Source organism: Lacerta agilis, chromosome 6, assembly GCF_009819535.1.
Source record: "Lacerta agilis isolate rLacAgi1 chromosome 6, rLacAgi1.pri, whole genome shotgun sequence".
NCBI classification, from domain to species: domain Eukaryota; kingdom Metazoa; phylum Chordata; class Lepidosauria; order Squamata; family Lacertidae; genus Lacerta; species Lacerta agilis.
In genome coordinates this window covers 4640599-4662356 of record NC_046317.1, presented here as the reverse complement: position 1 = coordinate 4662356, position 21758 = coordinate 4640599, and positions in this window count along the sequence as shown.

Here is a 21758-nt window from a genome sequence, read left to right as displayed (position 1 = left end):
GGGCTGCCTTCAGATGTCCTCTAAATGTCTGATAGTTGTCTATCTCTTTGACATTTGAAGGGAGGGTATTCCACAGGGTGGGTGCCACTACCGAGAAGGCCCTCTGCCTGGTTCCCTGTAGCTTGGCTTCTCGTAATGAGGGAACCACCAGAAGGCCCTCGGCGGTGGACCTGAGTGTCCGAGTAGATCGATGGGGGTGGAGACACTCCTTCAGATATACTGGACCGAGGCCATTTAGAGCTTTAAAGGTCAGCACCAACACTTTGAATTGTGCTCGGAAACGTACAAATTTATTATTTGTACCCCGCCCATCTGGCTGGGTCTCCCCAGCCACTCTGGGCGGCTTCCAACAAATATTGTTGTTGTTGTTCAGTCGTTCAGTCGTGTCCGACTCTTCGTGACCCCATGGACCAGAGCACGCCAGGCACACCTATCCTTCAATGCCTCTCACAGTTTGGCCAAACTCATGTTAGTAGCTTCAAAAACACTGTCCAACCATCTCATCCTCTGTCGTCCCCTTCTCCTTGTGCCCTCCATCTTTTCCAACATCAGGGTCTTTTCTAGGGAGTCTTCTCTTCTCATGAGGTGGCCAAAGTACTGGAGCCTCAACTTCAGGATCTGTCCTTCTAGTGAGCACTCAGGGCTGATTTCTTTAAGAATGGATAGGTTTGGTCTTCTTGCAGTCCATGGGACTCTCAAGAGTCTCCTCCAGCACCATAATTCAAAAGCATCAATTCTTCGGCGATCAGTCTTCTTTATGGTCCAGCTCTCACTTCCATACATTACTACTGGGAAAACCATAGCTTTAACTATACGGACCTTTGTCAGCAAGGTGATGTCTTTGCTTTTTAAGATGCTGTCTAGGTTTGTCATTGCTTTTCTCCCAAGAAGCAGGCGTCTTCTAATTCTAACAAATATCAGAATACATTAAAACATCACAGATTAAAAACTTCCCTTGTGTTTTAAATAGTCACCCTTTTTCTATCCCATTGAGTGCCGTTCTTTTCCCAACTGCGTTCTTTCCCCCTGGATTAGTCACAAGGGTGTTCTGAAACTAATGGCACCGTGAACAGGATACGTCCATAATGCTTCATAGCCAGATTTGATTGTGCGATGACATCAGTGAGAGCTAGTGTGGACAATTGAGCGAAAGAAAGAAGCCAGGGTAAATGGGCAAGCAAGCGCTGTCCCGGGGGTTGCTGGAAAAAAGAAAACGAAGGATTTCATCTCAGTCCTAGGTGGAACCAAAGCAACATAAAGCTAGATTTGTTGCATAAAAGATCAAGACCTACAACTTGCTTCGCAACGGTATTGATCCTTCTGGCCTGTGAATTCTGGTAATCAGCCATTCAGAAACCACAAAGAAGTAGATGAGAGTGTCAAGGGAGATTCTGGTCGAATATATTATTATTTTTTAAAAGAGAGAGAGAGAGAAACTTTCACTCCTGTGCACAGGGACTGGTGGTGGTGGTGGGGAGATATCTATGTGTTAAGTGGAGAGAACGTTGGAGTGCTTTTCTCTGAGCCCCTTGATCATTAAACAGCTTTTAGTGCTTGGCAGGACTGGTTGATAAATGCTAGTTGAATCTAATTGGGGTAATCTCCAGTTCAGTCACTGAGCTCACCATCCAGAAATGTCTGCTGCCCCAACTCATAAAAGTCGAGCCATTTCCCAGAGGGGATGGCCAGACCATCAGCTGGTGTTCATCAAGGCAGTTCAGAGACACGGCAATTTAGCTCAGCAGACCGTTTGGCCGAGTATCGGCTAAACAGTCAAAGCTCCCGTGTATGGCCAAAGATTTATGGAATCCCATTCAACTCTCCAGGCCCAGACACTTCAACAGGCTATAATTTTAGACTGCTCGGTTAGCAATAACAACATGGAAAACTAACTTGGGAAACGCAGGAGGACGTCCACGTGGGGGGGGGGAGAGAAATGTCGCCGACAGCACTTTGGTGAACTGGGGAATGAAAGAGCAAGACAGAAAACTTAAAGCCAATTGTCTCAAGCAATAGAGTCTGTACAAAGGACTGCAGGGAGTACTTTGCCAGCTTTCACAATATCCACAACAAATGGAATAAGGTGCCTTGCGCATCTGCTTCCACTGTTTGCTTGCCGTGTTCAAAATGGCCCTGATAACATGGGAAGCCGTTCAAAGAGGGATAAGAGGGTTAGGCTCCCCCAAACATGATAACATGGATGGTCTCCTGAGATTCTGAGCTGCACAGAAATGCTGAGCCAGTTTTTAATATCCTGCCGTGCCTGTTTTTCATATCCAGAGGTGGGGATGGGGTCATGTTTGTGTGTGTGTGTGTGTGTGTGTGTGTGTGTGTGTGTGTGTGTGTGTGTGTATCAGCGAGGACCGGGTGGAGAGGGTGGCAGTATTAAAGTTTTTGGGAGTGATTATTGAGCAGTGTATGACTTGGAACAGTGTATGACTATTGCAGAGAAATTATTTCCTCAGACTTTTAAAGTAGAACAATCTGAGTGAGAGACTGCTGGTGTCCTTCTACCGAGGCTCCATAGAGAGCATTCTTACATATTGTATTTCTGCTTGGTTTTCCAGTTGCACAGCCATGGAGAGGCAGGTACTACAGAAGGTCATAACCGCAGCATGAAAAATTATTGGTCATCCATCCTCTCCCATCTTTGGAAGAAGATACAGTTCCCATTGCCTAAAAAAGTAAACAATATTTTACAGGATCCATTTCATCTGGGATATAGTCTTTTTGCACCACTGCCTTCGGGCAAGAGATATACTGTAGAACAATTAGATCAAGAACAAATAGATTGAATAATAGTTTCTACCCCAGAGCTATAACCATCTTAAATGCTGTAACCAGATAATACGACCTTGGAGAGTTGTGATGGTTGTGTATGTATGTGCATGTGTGGCTTGACAATGTGTTTTCTTTTTTTGTTTCTTGTGCTGTTTTTTCTTTTGTTTTTATGGGATGGCATCCAATTTTGTTGCACTTGTACAACGTTGTACTTGTACAATGACAATAAAGAAATCTTATCTTATCAACCCCAAATGAGCGCTAAAGTGATCCAGCTCATCGAGAGTTACACCACGTGATTCTGTTGATCATGTAGCTCAGCTCTCTCTCATTTCCATCTCTTCCAGCCGGGAAGATGTACAAATGGCAGCGCTACGGTCATTCATTGCTCTCCTTCTGCCTTTCACTGACCAGGGACTGGTATGGGGGCACATTTGTGGTAGCCTTGTTTCTCAAATCTGGAAATCCAGAATGTGATTTTGGAGGCCCGTTTGTGCCCGTGTTGGACTTTTTGCTTAAACGTGTGATCCTGTCCTCAGGGGTATTAGCCACCCCTCCCAATTTGGTGTCATCTGGAAACTTGATCAGGATGCCCTCAAGCCCATCATCCAAGTCATTGATAAAGATGTTGAATAAGACTGGGCCCAAGACAGAACCCTGTGGCACCCCACTAGTCACTTCTCTCCAGGATGAAGAGGAGCCGTGAATGAGTACCCTTTGGGTTCGGTCAGTCAGCCAGTTACAAATCCATTGAATGTTAGCATTGTCTAGCCCGCATTTTACCAGCTTCTTTACAAGAATCGGAGATTCTGCCGCTGCCTCCTCTCCAGTTTCCACTGGTGACTTAGATGTAGAAGAGGAGCCGCCGGGATGCAGCCTGGCCCCAAAATGTCCACAAATCAGTCATAAAGAATACTGTCCCCCAGTGGCATTTCAGGGACAAATCAGAAATTGCCCCCTGGTCACAGAGCACAGAGGCCCTGAACAGAGAGCCTTTTGGATTCCTTAACAAAAAGCTGCTCTAACAGAGGGATAAACAGAAATGCAAAGAAGAAGGGGGAGGGGGGAAAAGAATTAACAAGAACAGAGTAACTGATTTAGCAGTGTTTGCACCAAGCATACTCATTTGTGTCAGGCTCGTTTTGGTGGGGATTGCTGATTGCTAATTCAAAAGGCTGGCTGCCCTGAGGCTAGGAAAACAGTTTTAAAAATTGACTCACCATTCAAGCAACACAATGGGCTGAAATGATGGGTAAATGTAATCTCTTTCTCCCTGCTCATTTCATTTATGATGCTCTCATAGTTTTGGAGCCGGGTGCAGGAGGCTAAATTCACACACTGCCGCACGCTGTGCCCATCTGAGCATCATTCATGAGGTATACAAACAGACCGTGTACCTATTGCGTTCAAGGAAGCATGCATACTCACAGGCGCTCGGCATGAGCTGGAAATAATGGGGGGGAATGCCTCATTTTTAGATGATTTTTATCTGCCGTGCCTGCCTTTGTTTTATTGGTTTGTACAGCTATCATTTGGTTTCATTGCTTTCATCTGCTGTAAGCCATCTTTGAGTGATGTGAGAGCATTGGAAGGGCAGGATTGGCCCCTTGCTTGCTTGCCATACACACATGGCACAAAGGAGGCCCGCTGTGGACTGTGGGAACGGCAGGGAGCGCAGCATTTCAGGCTGCATGCACACTGTACTTTTAAAGCATACTCAAAGCACATTTCCCCCTCAATGAATTATAGGCACTGTAGTTACAATTCCCAGCTACCCTTAACAAACTACGGTGGCCACAATTCTTTGAGGGGGGAAATGTGCTTGGAGTGCTTTTCTTAGGTTTGAAGTGTTGGAGATTCATTCCCCGTGTCTGCAGTCATGGGATTGTTGTCTATCACATGACGGTGTATGTTTTCATTCCACAGTGTGGGAAGTGACGGAGACAGGATGTTTGTGTTACTGTGTTCTGTGAAGTGGGACTATTGTCCATTGTTCTTTCTCTTTGCTGTCTGATGCTAGAGAGAGGGGGAGCCATGTTGCAGTGCTCCGTGTGTGTTTATATGTAAATAAAGTAGATTAGCCAAAATGCTGAGTTGCTGAGGTCTGTTATACATGCTGAGAAGATTCTGCGGATCCCTAAGTGTGCTGATGCTTCTTGGTATTAGTTGCTGTGATGTTCGGGCAGAAGAAAGCTTTTGAAGATCCCGAACGATCGACCAGGAGGGAGAGAACATGCCGGCCGGGCATGTGTCTCTGCCAGGGTCCTACACGAGAGTAGGACACTCCTGTCCGTCAACTATGTTCTCCTTCGCAAAGACACCATTCCATTGCCATGTCCACCCGATTTTCCATTTTCCCCACCAAGAGTCGGGATTCTATGGTCACTGAGTATGCACAGTTCTCACTGGACTGTTTAGGACGGGGGTCAGCAACCTGCGGCTCCGGAGCCGCATGCGGCTCTCTGACAGGTCTCCCGCGGCTCCGGCATGCCCCCTTTCAATGCCCTTTCAATAATAATTAAATGGTTATTGGCAAAAAAGGGCCAAAAAAAACCATGAATAATCTGCATCAACGTTGAACAGCTGGGCGGTCTTTCTCAGCCCTCTCGGGGTTCCCGAGGACAGACCCAAGATTGATGTCCACCTTGACCACTCCCAGAGAGAGGAAGCGACTTCTTCACACCAATAAGCGTGTGGGGAGGGCTGAGCTTTTACCACCTCGGCGTGCCGATTGGCAGGACAGATCGTCCGCCTTGGCACATAGGCTCGGAGCCGGGGCCTTACCGCCGAGGTAGCCACTGAGGATGAAGGCGGGAGGCGGGGACGGGAGAGCGACGCTTCGTCCGGCCAATGAGCCGCCGGGATGCCTGTTCCTGTTAGAGGGGAACGTGCCAATGAGGGTGGCGTTAGGGCGGGGAGAAGAAGGAGCTGGGCTTTGCGAGTTATCGAGAGAGAGAGAGAGAGAGAGAGAGAGAGAGAGAGAGAGAGAGAGAGAGAGAAAAGAGTCGGGATAATAAAGGCGGCGGGAGGTGGTGGCGGCGATTGGAGCGGCCCCTGTCGGGCGGAATCCTTTTCAAAGCAGCCACGCGGAGGGCGGGCCAGGCGGGCCAGGCGTCGCCGTGACGGGAGGGCGGTGATGGTCGCCGACAGGGTGAAGTAGAGCTGCTTTGGGGCGGGGGCGGCGAAAACGTCCGGGCTGCTTCTGAAACCTCCGCCAACCGGTGCTTCGCCAGTGCTCGCTGCGGGCGGTGTACATGCTCAACGACGGCCCCAAGGGCGGCTCGGGGGCCCGGAGCGCCGAGGTCGGCGCGCTGCAGTGCCTGGCGCGATTCCCCCCCTCAAACCTGTTTTTTGCTTTTTGGCTTTTTGCCTTGCTCTCCCACCCCCCTCTCTTTTTCTTCCTCCCCTCCTTTTTTAATCCAAGGGGAGAAATCCCATTTTAAAAACAAACAAACAAACGAAAAACAAACAAACACCCCCCACAGCTGCTGCAGCCACTCTATTTGAATTTTTATTATTACCCTTTTCTCCCTCTATCCCCCCTTTTTCTTTTCTCTTCCCCTTTTGTTTTTGTTTTCAAAAAAAGGAAAAAGAAGAAAAAGATTTCCCCCCTTTATTTTTATTTTTTAAACTACTACATATTTTTAATAGATATCCTCCCCACCCCACCCCACCCCACCCCCAATTTATATTTTTCCACCCCACTTTTCCATTCCCACCCACCCTTTTTCTTTCTTTATTAGTTCGCTTGCCAACCTATCTTAGAGGGGGAAGCCCTCTCTCCCACCCACCACACCCCCCAAACAACTTTGAGCTGAACCCCCAAAAACGGGGGTAGATCACTGCTGAAAGTAGATCACAGTTTCTTGGGAGTTGGCCACCCCTGGTATAAGACATGTAACTAGAATAAAAATTTAAAAAAACCAAGCAAATAATTGTAATAACTACTGTAATAAAGCACTGCTATAATTATATATAATTTCCCTAAAATTTTGGTTTCATTTGCCTTTCCGTGCTGAAATGTCACAACCTGAACGACCATGGCTTGCCCCCCCCCCCAGTTTTGATCCTGGGTATGCCCCTGAGTCAATGCAAAAAAAGTAAGAACTTATTCTTGTTGTTTTTACTAATTATACTTTGCATTGGCTCCTATACGTTATTTATTATTATTGCATTAAGGTAAGAAACAATATATGCAGCGTTATATTTGTTTTAAATGTCGCAATGGTTTTGCGGCTCCCAGTTGTTGTTTTTTCCTTTGGAAACGGGTCCAAGTGGCTCTTTGTGTCTTAAAGGTTGCAGACCCCTGGTTTAGGATATCCCACCTCACCCTTAGTCTAGTCTAGTCCTAGTTGAAAGATGTTTTGTGCTTTTGCAAACCCTGAGGTGTTCCTACACCTGCTGATACCTCTTGTGCATGGATGGTGCTGTTTGTTGACCTAAAGGCTGGCATGTGGAGAGCTAAGTTCTCTATATGATTATTATGCCATTTACTTTCAGCGGGGTGTAATGCCATCTAATGCCAGGTTTAAAAGTTTGAGCGTTCAGCTACCACCAGCAGCCAATGCACTAAGTGGAGCCCCTCTTCTGACACCAGAATCACTGCGGCTTACGTGGACGCCACTGGGGTGGGGCAGGGTGGCAACAAGGTTAGAGCTGCCCAGGACACACTGGCAAGGGTTGGTTCCACTAGTGCGTCCACACAACCTCACCCCAGCGCCATTCAGTTAAGCTGTAGTGATGCCGGTTTTGAGAGGGTGGCACCACCAGCTGCTACTGCCAGCTAACTGGAGAGAAGGAAACTGGATAGAGGGTTTACTCCCAACACCAGAAACCAGTATCACAGGACAGGCTATGGCAAAATAAATGAGCATAGCAAACAGGAGGCAGCCTTTGGGGCTGTGCAATAGTGGGGGAGTCTCAGGCAGCAATCTCGTGAAGAATAATTCCACAAGTACACAGGAGGGTCTCTGTTGTCACTTCTGAAACGTGGTGGCGTGAGATAATGCCGCATAATGCAACCGAGTAAAAACATCCAAGCCTAAATCTCCTGCTTTTGGACTATAGCAGTTTGGTCATCAGGGGAGTAATTAAACCCTAGTTCAATAATTAAGGCAGAAATGGCAGTTTGTGCAGAGTGGCTGCCATTTGTGATTGAATACACAATCCCAGCAGGCCGGCTCCCTCTCGCTTTGTCTAGTGATTGTTCTGCTCCATTAGACGCATAACTGTCCAGTCAAGGAAAAATTAAAATGACTCAGGAGTCTAGGATTAAATTCATTATAGCATTTATTAATCCAGAGGGAAAGGCCAAATTAATCGCACCCAGGCTTGCTCTTCTCTCCAATCTGAGTCTTGGTGAAAATTGGGGGGGGGGGCAGTGGGAGGAATTCTCTATGCAGCCACCTGCCATGTCCCACAATGATTCTGTTTTTGCAAAAAACTAAGGGGAGACAGTGAGTGGCATTCAGCTAAATTTTATTCCGAATGAACCCCCCAAAATGAATGAATATGACTAAGTTAGGTCCATTAATTTCAATTGGTCTACTCTAAGAAAAAAATAGTTGAAGATCACCCAGTTTGCACATATACCGATGGCCCTTGTGGTCTCTTCCAGAGAAGCGGACAAGGGGCAATGGATTCAAACTACAAGAAAGAAGATTCCACCTAAACATTAGGAAGAACTTCCTGACAGTAAGAGCTGTTCGACAGTGGAATTTGCTGCCAAGGAGTGTGGTGGAGTCTCCTTCTTTGGAGGTCTTGAAGCGGAGGCTTGACAGCCATCTGTCAGGAATGCTTTGATGGTGTTTCCTGCTTGGCAGGGGGTTGGACTGGATGGCCCTTGGGGTCTCTTCCAACTCTATGATTCTATGAGTCTTTGAATTGTCACAAAGCTTTATGAAAGCCCATGAAAAGATTTGGTACTCCATGCTGCAAACATACATCTCTTCCTTGAAGTCACCACCCTTGCTGCTTGCTGCAAAACAAATCCAATACAAATAATAGGACGAGGGTTTAATTCTACATGACAGAAATGAAACATTTGGGAGCCGTCTATTGTTTTAGAAAATGTGGACTCAAAATATGACATTTGAATGTTTTACCCTTGTCGCACAGTCTCCTGTTTGCTTTCTATTGGGTGTCAAATATCACAAAACATGTGCTGTCATCGATTCATGTCCTTAAATGGAAGAAATTGTTTTATTACAACATTAAGCTTTTGTGTACTAGAGACCTCCACCACACATGTATCTTTGTTGCTCCTTGTGCAACAAGCAAAAATGCTGCAACAGACTAGGCTACTACATGTCAACGATGAAGCATAAGTAACAGTTCAAGTCAGTTTTCAAATACTAAAGAATATCAGTCATAAAATAACGAATAATGAGTACCTCTGCATGTCAACAATCAAATAATACTGCTGTGCATTCGAACCCCCAGCACCCAGTCCCCAGATCGTTCTAGTCCTACTGAAGGTCTTTCCCTTAGGAATTCATTGTGTGTTTTGTAAGAGCAGGAACCCACACATTTGCTTCTAACATTTAGAAGATATTCAGCGTTGGCGGAGGTAGATTTTGTGGAGAATTTGATGGACGTTGGCTAGAAAACGAACTAAATACAATGTGTGCCAGCTGCATTTGGAAGTCGTGTCAATCACCCCTCTGCGTTAAGATAAACCACTGTGTACCCCCAAAGGCCTTATTGTGTGACATGATACAATTAAGAATGGGTTTCACTGCTGGGTTTCACTTTGGGTTCTGGCAAAGAGGGGAATCATTTCACTCAGTTGTTAGTGAAAGCCCAACTGGCCTCTTTAAACCCCAGAGACCCCTCAGCCCAAACTAATTTCTGCTTATGGTTAGATTCTGGTGCTGGGCTTCCTCAGGACTGGAAATGAAGCTGGCTCTGGAAAGGGAGCGGCTTGTAGGTGTGTGACAGGAATAAAAAATGTGTCCGGCTTGGAACTCGCCGTACTTCCTCCCTCTGCTAACTGCCATCTCTCTTTAATTGGGTTTTTGTGTACACCAGCCATTATTATTTCATTCTGGCAGCTTGTTCCACACTCAAACCAACCAAATGAATCCTCTCTCCCCAAAGGAGCCCATTATGTAATCTGGAGCAAGTTAAATTTTTCAGACAGAAGAGTCAAAGGAACCAGGTGGGGGGGGGTGGACAGGGAGAGATGGGGGCAGATACTAGTTTTAAAAAGGTTTAGGGGCAAGGCCTCCCTCTCTCTGGCTGCAGCTCCCCTTCTCTCCCTCGTAGTGTGACATGATGTAACACTTATTCATTTATTCTGAATGTTTGTGTCCCACTTTTCTTCCATAAATAATCCAAAACAGATAGCAACAAAAAATTAAAGCATTCAAAAGCTGGGGGGGGGGGAGCGAGCGGAGAGAATAATCAAAGTGACAACAAAAAGAAAAACGTTCAACAGCAAATGATTCACCCAGAGAGTCAGCAGACGGTTTGCTTTACTAAAGGGGAAGAAATGGAGGCAGTGAGAGATTTCACTTTCTTGGGTTCCATGATCACTGCAGGTGGTGACAGCAGTCACGAAATTAGAAGACGCCTGCTTCTTGGGAGAAAAGCAATGACAAACCTAGAAAGGTCTGTATAGTTAAAGCTATGGTTTTCCCAGTAGTAATGTACGGAAGTGAGAGCTGGACCATCAAGAAGGCTGATCGCCGAAGAATTGATGCTTTTGAATTATGGTGCTGGAGGAGACTCTTGAGAGTCCCATGGACTGCAAGAAGATCAAACCTATCCATTCTCAAGGAAATCGGCCCTGAGTGCTCACTAGAAGGACAGATCCTGAAGTTGAGGCTCCAGTACTTTGGCCACCTCATGAGAAGAGAAGACTCCCTAGAAAAGACCCTGATGTTGGGAAAGATGGAGGGCACAAGGAGAAGGGGACGACAGAGGATGAGATGGTTGGACAGTGTTCTCGAAACTACTAACATGAGTTTGGCCAAACTGCGGGAGGCAGTGAAGGATAGGCATGCCTGGCGTGCTCTGGTCCATGGGGTCACGAAGAGTCGGACACGACTGAACGACTGAAAAACAACAAGCATGGCAGGGAAGAGGGGGAGGTGGCTGCATTTGGCAGCCATGACTGGCCCCTGGCCCCTGGCCCCTACCTCCCTGTTTGAATGTGTAGGTGCTAGGTAGCCTACAGTAGGTGGCCAACATGGTTGCTCCCCTCCCCCCGATGCTGCAGCTCTCATCAGCCTTGACCATTGCTGGTTGGAGCTAAAGAAAGCTGTAGTCCAACAATATCCAGAGACGCTCACTCTGTTGTCTACCCCTAGCATAAGATAGAGGATGCGGAGAGCTGGCTGGCAGTGAAGTTTAAGAGCACAGACCAGGCACAACTCTTCTGCTAGGAAGTCACTTTTAAGGATGGGAACCTTGTGTCCACACACACACACACACACACACACACACCGGCCAACATTCTGGTGCATCTGCAGAGCAGGAGATGAACCCCTTAGGTGACCATACCGGCCCCAAACATTTTGCCACCTGAAACAGAGCAGCAACCACCGCCACCACTCCCCCTGCATTTCAAGGTGCACAGTGCATTTGAACATGCACAGAGTTGGTTTTAAAGGAAAGTTTTGTTCTGAATCGGTACGCAGAGCAAGCTCAGGCCACATCTTCCTCCTTTTCCTGTTGCACTGAAGGCAAGAGCCCACCAAACAGAGGCAAGGCCAGAATTATTATTATTATTTTTACCAAAAGCTACAGTATATATTGTGAGTTTATGCACACCTCACCTCCCTTTCTGCAGCACTCAAGCTGTTGTTCTTAACCCACTGGGCGTAAGGCCTGTTGAAATCAATGGGGATTGCTCCTGAAATAGACATGAATAGGATTGCAATGTCATTTACCTTGGTGGAGTTACTGGTTTGCTAAGAAGCGCTTTCAGTGAGATTTAAGCCCTCTTAGGCATTAACGCTCCCATTTTACTCTATGTGGGCCATGTGCATGGAACAAGTAGCCCTGCTGTGTAGCCCTTACACAAACAGCACAGGGGTCTATACCGGGGGGACTTTTGTGAATACAGCTGTTTGCATGGAGGCAGTGTCTTACCGAAGGGGGGCGATGGGGGCGGGGCGCCCCGGGTGCCAGCCTGGGGGGAGAGTGACACTCGGCGCCACCATCCACACTCCCAAGCCGCCACCCGGCACCCCTTCTGTGCAGCAGCGGCAACTTTTAAGGCTGCAGCGCACGAGCAGCAGCACAGACGCCTGTCTGTGCTGCTGCTCGCGCGCTGCAGCCTTAAAAGTTGCCGCTGCCACATGGAAGGGGCTCAGCCGCTCACGCCCAGGATCTTGGGTGGACTGTGCATGTCCGCACATGCACACTCCACCCTGGATGCTGCGCATGTGTCGTGACATCAGGGCGTGTGTGTGTGTGTGTGTGTGCGCGCTAGGGAGCGGCGCCCCACCCCCGGGGGGTGCCCCCGCGTTTGCCGCTCCAGGCAGCAAAGCAGCTCCATACGCCACTGCATGGAGGCTTCTACCATGACCTGGAACCCTGGGTGGTTGGGGTTCTGGATCACACTGAAGCCTTTGTGCAGACAGCTCTATGTGGTTGTGTCTTCTGCAGAAAGAGTAGGGGGCAGTGACATGTCTTTCAGCTTCTCCGGACCGAACGCCAACAATCATAAATCGCCCGGCACTCCTCTTCTGCCTAGCTCTTGCTGGCTGTTTCCTTTTGCAGAGTACATGCGCAGCGAGATGTTCGAAGTGAAAAAGTTTATGTCTCAAAATAAGGCTTCTTGAGACAGATGCTCTAATCTAAAGAAGATTATTGTACAAACAAGTATGAACAGTCTCAGCCTGGAGAGCGCTCCGTTTTGCTTCCTCCAGCCTACAGAAAAGGCACAAAAGCAATAACAACGTACACAAAAGGAACACCCATACGTGGGTGGAGCATCCAGTGTCAGAACGTACTTCCTGTGGACTGTTAACTCTGTGTTAACCAGAAACCACTACAGGCAGCCCCATATTGTTTAAGATGGGAGCATTAATGCCTGTGCATTAGACGGGAGATTTAGCCTTTCCCCTTATGCTGCCCCATAGTTAGGGCAAAGGTGTGTGTTTCGATTTCCTCCCTTTTATGAACTGAACCGCCTCCAGTTTGACACATGTAGGTAACTCATAGGCACCTACAGAGGAGATGTGGTTTTATGGATCGCCCAGATGGATAGTGCCTGCCACTGCAATGTGCTGTCTGCAGTGTTGCACAATATAGCAAATGAACTCACACCTGGCATTTGTGAGCAGCAGCCCGATGCAATTAAGCAGGGCGGGGGAAGGGTCCACAAATCTTATTGCACCAAATCTCATCGAGCCAGCAAGTTAACACCTACCTAACAGCCTTCCATAATTAGTAGTTGGCAACTGGTCTAAAGAAATGCCTAATGCCAGTAGATAGTAATGATACCATTGGCAATAGTGGCGCTAATAATGACGGCATGGTATATTGGGGGGTGGGGGTGGATGGGGTTAAGGTTACGAGAAGTCTAGTCCAGAATGTACAGAATTTGTAAGATGAAAGTGAGTGAGGAAGAGATGAAAGAAAGAAAGAAAGAAAGAAAGAAAGAAAGAAAGAAAGAGGAAGAAATATATGAATGGCTTGTTAACAGGTCATCTAAATCTTACCAGAGGGACGCGGATGGTGCTGTGGTCTAAACCACTGAGCCTAGGGCTTGCCGATCAGTAGGTCGGTGGTTCAAATCCCCGCGACGGGGTGAGCTCCCGTTGCTCGGTCCCTGCTCCTGCCAACCTAGCAGTTCGAAAGCATGTCAAGTGCAAGTAGATAAATAGGTACTGCTCTGGCGGGAAGGTAAATGGCGTTTCTGTGCGCTGCTCTGTGTTGCGTATTAAGCAATAACACAGTCAAGATGTTTAATATAGAGTATTGTGTTGTATTACAGACCTTATTTGAATGTACAAGTTACAGCGGGAACGGCAATCATTTGCTGATTCAGGGAGCAGGATTTGGATCCTCTGCCGGATTGGTTTCCACGGGAGGGAATCCGTGCCATTGGTTTCCCGCCAAAATGTATCTTCTCCCTACTAGATGACTGTTATTATATAAATCCCTGTTTTCTCCATTCCTTGCTGGCTCTTCCCTGTTTCCGAAATAAAGAGATGTTGTACCTGATTCTCGCCTCCAGTTATTAACGACACTACACTCTGGTTCGCCAGAAGCGGCCTAGTCATGCTGGCCACATGACCCGGAAGCTGTACGCCGGCTCCCTCGGCCAGTAAAGCGAGATGAGCGCCGCAACCCCAGAGTCATCCGGCACTGGACCTAACGGTCAGGGGTCCCTTTACCTTTTTAAATCTTACCTATTTTCACTGAAAATTGTTGCAGGGTACGTAGGCACTCACATACAAATACACACCAATACACTGCAGAAATCTGTAGTTCATTTCCTGGGCTTGTTCTCAGCACTTGGAAAGGTCACCTTGATCCTATCTTTGAGGCCTTGGAACTTGAGGGTGGCTTGGCCCATGGTCTTCTGCAGCAGGTCTTGGGTCTCCAGTCCCATTTCCTCCCTTTCCTCGTTTATTCATTTGCTCACAGTGAAGCCACCATTCATCTTAGTTTGCCCAGAGGAATCTTGACATATAAAGTAGCATACATAAATGGACACCATAGGCCTGTGCCCCCGAGTCCTTTACAGGTAATCCGAAAAGGCCTTCACATGAAAAGACTCTCCGGCTAACCGACAGCCTCCGTTTCAGCAACTGTTGCCGTGGGAGAGGTCACCTGTCATGGCCTTCAGAGGCAGAGTCCTCCACTGACAGCAGCTCCTGAGGCAGGAGACGGATCCAGGTCCTGGTCCATCCTGTGTGGGTCTTTGGTCACAGGAGCCCACCTGTGCTGCAACACCCTAATGATTGGTCCACAGGCATGCCAAGGAGAAGGAGTGGGTGGGTGCATGCATGCCGTCAGCAGTCTGTTCAGGATGATAGCTAAACAAAGGTGGGGAATGCTTGAATCCCAGTACTTTTCCGAGCACAATTCAAAGTGTTGGTGCTGACCTTTAAAGCCCTAAACGGCCTCAGTCCTGTATACCTGAAGGAGTGTCTCCACCCCCATCGTTCAGCCCGGACACTGAGATCCAGTGCCAAGGGCCTTCGGGCGGTTCCCTCACTGCGAGAAGCAAAGCTACAGGGAACCAGGCAGAGGGCCTTCTCGGTAGTTGTGCCCGCCCTGTGGAACGCCCTCCCATCACAGGTCAAGGAGATAAATAACTATCTGACATTCAGAAAATACCTGATGGCAGCCCTGTTTAGAGAAGTTTTTAACCTGTGATATTTTAATGTGTTTTAATATTTGTTGGAGGCTGCCCAGAGTGGCTGAGGGGACCCAGCCAGATGGGCAGGGTACAAATAATAAGTTGTTGTTGTTGTTGTTGTTGTTGTTGTTGTTGTTGTGTTGAATAAATGCTCACAGCTGTGCCTGGCCAGGCTAAGATGGGACTGGAAGAACAGTCCCTGCACCTGTAGCTAACTCAGATTGGAATCTGCCCTAACAGCAGTGCCCTATCTAAGGAGAGAAGATGAAAACCCCAAGTGTCGGCACAACTCTCCAGGATAGACATGAGAAAGAGAAGTATTGTGAAGACCAAGGGAATGACGTAGGATGTTGGGAGTGCAGAGGACGACAGAGCAAGCTATGCTGGGTGAAGGTGCAGCAGAAATGGTAGGGCAAGGTGTGCTGGAGGCAGTGGTGGAGGAAGCCTTTTGGCTGCCCGGGGCAGCAGCGCGGAGGCACCCCCCTGGGGGCGAGGGCAGCGTGATATCATGGCGCCGGATGGACTGCTCATGCGCGGAAATGCTGTGCATGCCCAGTCCATCTGGGCCGGCTCTGCCGCTCCTGCGGTGACTGGGCGAGCTGCCGAGCGAGCGGCGGATCGTGGGGCTGACACCTGAAAATATATTTAAATATAACCAGTCAATTAATCACCGAAAAAGCCGCTGATATATCAACAGAAATGTTTCGACTGTAGAACAGCCATAATAATAACGCCTTGAAAAGTAGCTCTTGGTTCATACAGAAACTTGGATGAATGCAAAACAGGTTGATTCACCATGTGGCATCAAGATTCCAGTGACATCATCCAAAGCAGCACCAAAGCCTTGAGTTAAATGGCAGGTGCTCCTTTACGAGGAGGAGGAGGAGGAGGAGGAGGAGGAGGAGGAGGAGGAGGAGGAGAGGCATTCTTTTCCATGGCTTTTCCTTTACTTTTGTCCGCAATAAAAAGAATAATTAATGGCCTCCAATTTGGACACCAGGCATGTCACAGAATTCACACTAAGCTGGCGGTACCTCAGGCATGCATTAATCATTAGAAATTCCTTGAGAGTGCAAAAAAAGAAAAAAAGAATTGGTATCCCAAAGGCACCAATTACGTCTGTTTAATATTGATAGCTGTACATATAAAAGACAGAACTTCTCTCCGTTTTCTAGCCTTATTTCTTTACAAACTGGCCCTTCAGGGCTGTCTTCTCTGAAGTTTTCTTTTTATTTGTGTGTGTAACGGAAGAAGATGATGGAGCGCAAAAGCCTGAACCACGATAAAATAAATAAATAGATAAAGTTGGGCAACCAAAACCCTTTAAGACTATAGCAATCTATTCCGTGGACTCATTATGACCTCAATATGGCAAAAGATTTATGTTCTACCTTTTTAAAAATTAAATGTTACCATTGATTTTTTTATTTATTTATTCCTACCTAAACCACACAGCCTAGGGCTTGCCGATCAGTAGGTCGGTGGTTCAAATCCCTGCGACGGGGTGAGCTCCCGTTGCTCGGTCCCTGCTCCTGCCAACCTAGCAGTTCAAATGCACATCAAAGTGCAAGTAGCTAAATAGGTACCGCTCTGGCGGGAAGGTAAACAGTGTTTCTGTGTGCTGCTCTGGTTTGCCAGAAGTGGCTTAGTCATGCTGGCCACATGACCTGGAAGCTGTATGTCGGCTCCCTTGGCCAGTAACACGAAATGAGCACCACAACCCCAGAGTCGGACAGGACTGGACCTAATGGTCAGGGGTCCCTTTACCTTTACCTTACCTCTTAGGGACGCGGGTAGCGCTGTGGGTTAAACCACAGAGCCTAGGGCTTGCCGATCACTAGGTCGGCAGTTCGAATCCCCATGATGGGGTGAGCTCCCGTTGCTCGGTCCCTGCTTCTGCCAACCTAGCAGTTCAAAAGCACGTCAAAGTGCAAGTAGATAAATAGGTACCACTCTGGCAGGAAGGTAAACGGCGTTTCCGTGCGCTGCTCTGGTTTGCCAGAAGCGGCTTAGTCATGCTGGCCACATGACCCAGAAGCTGTACGCCGGCTCCCTCGGCCAGTAATGCGAGATGAGTGCCGCCACTGGACCTAATGGTCAGGGGTCCCTTTACCCCTTTACCTTACCTCTTTTCAAGGGGTCATGAGGTGGCTCATAGTATAAAGAGGGGAATCACAACCACCTATGAAAAACACAAGAAACAGAGCCATGAACAGCAAAACTAGGTGATGGGCCATGACAGAGAAGACCCTGTTTATCATGACCGCCAAACTGTGATAATGTGAGTGTGGGGTCGTGGAGGAACAGGAGGTCCTTTGGATACCTAAGTCTTAAGCCCTTTCTAGAGCTTTCTGTGTTAAAACTTGTTCCCAGGAATAGACGCAGTAGGTGGACCAACTAAAGCTGATAGAAATGGTCATGAGGTAAAGAGGATAGCTGATACTTGATCCCTCAAGGCCAGATCTAACTGCACTCCCAAACTGTAAATTTTGCTCCTCTAGGAGGAGTACAATTCAAATAGTGGCCTGTCCATATTTTCACTGCATTTATATATTTCACATATAAGTCACATAATGCTTCACAGCTCCTTTCATTCTGGCCATCGTTTCACTTTTCCTCTTCAATTTTTATTAGAGTTGTTAATTAACTGTTAGCCTCATGATGCACACTTTCACCTATTTGCCAGTCATCAAACAAGACTTTTAATGAATCCCTCCTTTTCTTTCGGCTTTCAACACTTTAGGAAAAGTGATAACGTTTACAGAGGCATTTGTCTACAGAAAGCACATTCTCAAAAGAAAAAAGACAAAAAAAACAGTAATCCAGCCCCAGAAATGAGGAAAGAAACCAACTCCAGTAATTGTTGTTACAGGTAGGTAGCCGTGTCGGTCTGCCGTAGCCGAAACAAAATAAAAAATAAAATAAAAAATCCTTCCAGTAGCACCTTAGAGACCAACTAAGTTTGTTCTTGGTATGAGCTTTCATGTGCATATTCGACAGTGGAATTTGCTGCCAAGGAGTGTGGTGGAGTCTCCTTCTTTGGAGGTCTTTAAGCGGAGGCTTGACAGCCATCTGTCAGGAATGCTTTGATGGTGTTTCCTGCTTGGCAGGGGGTTGGACTGGATGGCCCTTGTGGTCTCTTCCAACTCTAGGATTCTATGATTCTACTGTGTTTCATGTGTATTTTGTGTGTATCTGAAGAAGTGTGCATGTACACGGAAGCTCATACCAAGAACACACTTAGTTGGTCTCTAAGGTGATTTTTTTTATCCAGTAATTGTGGCAAGAAACCATATACATGCGTCTCTTTGCTCATCCCAAAGAGACTCTACCCTCCAAGCAGGCACAGAGGATTCCTGTTCTGCATTTGTTCCATGCTAGCCCATGCAAAACACAGGTGCTCAAAGCCCTTGCCTCTGCCACCTTTTCCTTCTCCTGCCCCCAGGTGAGTTTGGTGGATCCTTGCAGGTAGCAGGAAAGGGGGCAGGCTGAAAGGTGCCGTGGCAGCTCTTCTGGGTGCCAGCAAGTGTTTTGTGTGTCCTGGCTCGGGGGAAGCTCATGCCCCCACCCTTGGACTAGCTAGGATACGGAAAAAGTGGAGTTGGTTGTCGTCAACGTTCTGCTTACACTGTACTTCTAACCCCAAAGCAAGCTTCTTCCAACAGCTTCACATAGGTGTCTGGCAGGAGAACTGTCAACTACTGGAGTCCCAAGCTACATAGCTAAAGTAATCTGAGCTCAAATGGTTAGGAAAAGCTGGAGCAGTCTGACAATGAGCCCAGCTAGATGTAATGACTGGTGATACCAGCAGCCAATGAAAGAGTTTCTCTCCTCTGCTCTCAGCCTGTAAATGAAGATCCTCTTCCACTAATGAAACGAGGAGTGGATGGCTCAGAACCACAATCGAGGGGGGCATCTTTCTGGTCAATTCACTTCAACATGTGAAGTGAATGAATTCCTCAAGCATTTCCAGCCTCAGCCTCCCATGCCAGACATGAGGCCTGACTAGAATGGGCCAAGACATCAACCGCCAGCAGGAGTTGGACAGAAACCGCCCACTTTTCCCCCAAAAGAGGGGTGTGCGTTCAGTTCAGACAAATTAAAGTGGGGCTTGTCTGAAGTAAAGGGGGTGTCCTTCAAAGCAGCCTTAAGCAAATCTTGACTTCCTGAAGGTCTGGGATCAATCTGGAGATTCATAGGGGTACAGAGATATTGTTCCTATTAAAAGGGATGCATTGCCTCCCCCACCCCACAAGTGTTGCAAATTCATTCCCCGTGTGCAGTCATGGGATTGTTGTCTATCACATGACAGTGTGTGTTTTGATTCCACAGGGATGGGATGTGACGAAGACAGGATGTTTGTCTTACAGTGTTCCCCAAAGTGGGACTGTTGTCCTTTGTCCTTTCTCTTTGCTGTCTGATGCTAGAGAGAGAGGGAGCCATGTTGCAGTGCTCCGTGTGTGTTTATATGTAAATAAAAGTAGATTAGCCAAAATGCTGAGTTGCTGAGTTCTATTAAACAACTGTGCACACACTGCGGATCCATAAGTGTCCTGGTGTTTCCTGGCGTCAGTCGCTGTGATGTTCGGGCTGAAGAAAGCTTTTGAAGCTCCCGAACGATCGCCCAGGAGGGAGGGAACATGCCAGTCAGGCATGTGTCTCTGCCAGGGTCCTACGTGTGTGTAGGAAATCCTAACAGCAAGTTCCCCATCTAAGGAAAACGTAAGGCAGGGGGAAGGGACAGAAGAAGTGTTGATTTGTGACTGACAGCTCTAGCTCTGGTCTACTTGCAGAAGCCAGGCCTATGTGATTACTTTCTTAGCAAACAAATCTATTTGGATTTTAATCATTTCTATAATTAACTTCCTTTCAGGAGCTCTCTCTCTCTCTTTTTTTTTTTTTTACTTCCAATCAAATTTAAGCATAAAACAAAAACGAACAGTTTCATTCATCACCATTCATTCATCATAGCTCCTTAACCTCCACACCTATCCATCTGAGGTTTTGCAGGTTACTTACCTAGGGTCATTTCTATGAGGTCTGCCATTTTCAAACAAGTTTTCCAGAAAACCACAGTGGGAGTGAGTGAACATATCCCGGTTCCCCTTCCAAACACTAAAGCATCCCCTCACACAGAACCCCTTGCATCTATCCATCTGAAATTTTGTAGGCTTCATCCCCTAAAAGGGACAACTACGCTTTCAGGGTTCCTCCAATTCTGACAAAGATAACACAATTATTGTATGAGATCTGCTAGGCCTCATCCACCCAGAAAGGGTTACTGTGCCTGTACACCTCACCCATCACTGTCAAAATATTATCGCAAAACAATGGAGAGACATACGAAGCCTTGAAAGTGAAGTTCTGGATCTAGGCAAAGTGGGTGCCCTTTGTAGTACTCCAGGCCAAATCAGCCTACTTTCCAAAGTGGGATCTAAACTGAATTTTGTCTTCAGTTCATATCCTCAATAGCAACTATCTACTTCATCTACTCAGACCCAATAATAATAATAATAATAATAATAATAATAATAATAATAATTTTATTATTTGTACCCTGCCCATCTGGCCGGGTCCTCCCAGCCACTCTGGGCAGCCTCCAACAAATATTAAAATACATTAAAATATCACAGATTAAAAACTTCCCTAAACAGGGCTGCCTTCAGGTATTTTCTGAATGTCAAGTAGTTGCTTATCTCTTTGATCTCTGATGGGAGGGCGTTCCACAGGGCGGGCGCCACTACCGAGAAGGCCCTCTGCCTGGTTCCCTGTAGCTTTGCTTCTCGCAGCGAGGGAACCGCCAGAAGGCCCTCGGCGCTGGATCTCAGTGTCCGGGGTGAATGATGGGGGTGGAGATGCTCCTTCAGGTATACAGGACCGAGGCCGTTTAGGGCTTTAAAGGTCAGCACCAACACTTTGAATTGTGCTCGGAAACATACTGGGAGCCAATGTAGATCTCTCAGGACCGGTGTTATGTGGGTCCGGCGGCCACTCCCAGTCACTTCCAGTAAAAAGGGGGGGGCTGGTAAAGGTAAAGGATCCCTGGACAGTTAAGTCCAGTCAAAGGTGATGACAGGGTTGCAACACTCATCTCTCTTTTCAGGCTGAGGGAGCCTCAGTCTAGCTGCCGCATTCTGGATTAATTGCAGTTTCTAGGTCACTTTCAAAGGTAGCCCCACGTAGAGCGCATTGCAGTAGTCCAAGCGGGAGATAACCAGAGCATGCACCACTCTGGCGAGATAGTCTGCGGGCTGGTAGGGTCTCAGCCTGCGTTCCAGATGGAGCTGGTAGACAGCTGCCCCGGACACAGAATTAACCTGCACCTCCATGGATAGCTGTGAGTCCAAAATGACTCCCAGGTGACCCCGGGCCAGTTACACGGACACATTCAAAATGAAAGAACATTTCCCACTTCTTCACAAGTTGGAAGGTTTCTTCAAAATAGATCTACCCATTGCCTCCAGCATAAAAGACTGAAACATCCCACATTGCGGAAGGTATCATTATCATATACACTGTGGTACTAACGATGACCTCAAGTCCTTACGTTGCCAAAACAGCAACATACCTGTATATGCATGAGAGGAGAGGTAACAGCAGGTCGGGGAGGGGGGACCCCAAGGTTTGCAGAAGTATAAAAAAAATATTTGGAAGA